This window comes from Polistes canadensis, unplaced genomic scaffold, assembly GCF_001313835.1.
Source record: "Polistes canadensis isolate GaletaPanama2010 unplaced genomic scaffold, ASM131383v1 scaffold_4, whole genome shotgun sequence".
Lineage (NCBI taxonomy): Eukaryota > Metazoa > Arthropoda > Insecta > Hymenoptera > Vespidae > Polistes > Polistes canadensis.
This window is the reverse complement of record NW_014569551.1, coordinates 2076748-2077952: the sequence shown is the minus strand read 5'-3', so window position 1 is coordinate 2077952 and position 1205 is coordinate 2076748.

Genomic DNA, 1205 nt, shown 5'->3' with positions numbered 1-1205 from the left:
AAAAAAAAAAAAAAAAAAAACTAGAGCGAAAATCTCAAATATATTCTCTCTTTTTCTTTCTCTCACTCTCTTTCTCTCTTTCTTTCTCTCGTTCGCTCCCACGCATTTGTTCGCACAACTTTCACACAAATATTTCTCTCTCGCTCTCTCTCTCTTTTTCTCTCTTTTTTTCGCGTTCAAAAGGTTCGTTCGAGATTCGATTTTCGTAAGGAAAAAAAAAAAAGAAAAATTAATATTTATCAACAAAACGAATCCCCACAAAAAAAAAGAACAAACGATTACAGGTACACACTTCCATGTTTGTTTTTTTTTTCCATTTAAATGAAATTTTTTGTTCTTTTTTATATTTATTATTTTCTCATCGTCCTTGGAAATCCCGTTTTCGTCCGATGTCGAAAAAATTAAAGCGAAAAATGCAATTGTGTTTTATTTTTATTTTCTTTTTTTAATAACCCGCTCAGTCCGCCACACAATTTTATGGTCTTAGACCGAAATTTTTTTTTCTCTTTCTCTCTTTCTTTCTTTCTTTCTATCTCTCTCTCTCTTTCTCTCTCTCTTTCTCTCTCTCTCTCTGTTATCGTCACGCAAATCCTACACGTTGTACCGAATTTAATCTCATCTTTCTTCGTTATCACTTTTTTCATTCTTTCTATATGTGATTTTTATTTCATTATTTTTCCTTTTTTTTGTTTTTTTTCTATTTGTTATCATCAATCTATCTCACTTCGATCGCACTTTCCTCCCCTTTCTTCTTTTTCTAACTCTCTCTCTCTCTCTCTCCCTCTCTCTCTCTCTCTCTCTCTCTCTCTCTCTTTCTCTCATTTTTTTTTTCGCTTATACGTACTTTGTTTTTTTTTTTTTCTTCAACAACACAATCTAGACTAAACCATATATAATAATTACATCTAATAATATCTTATTGTAACATGTATTATAATATTATTGTTATCATTATATTATTAATATTTAAATTATTAGCCTAAAGTAAAGAGGCGGCGCACGACAGCAAAGCATTTTTGGGCTCCTACGCCCCCCGGGCACGGAACACCCTGTCGACAACCGCGGAACCTAATCATCTGTTTGCATTTTTTTTTCTTTTTCGTTTTTTTTTTCCCTCATTTACTTCATGAGTTTTTTTTTCTCAACATCTCTCTCTCTCTCTCTCTCTCTCTCTCTCTCTCTCGTTTTCTTTCTCTCTCTCTCTC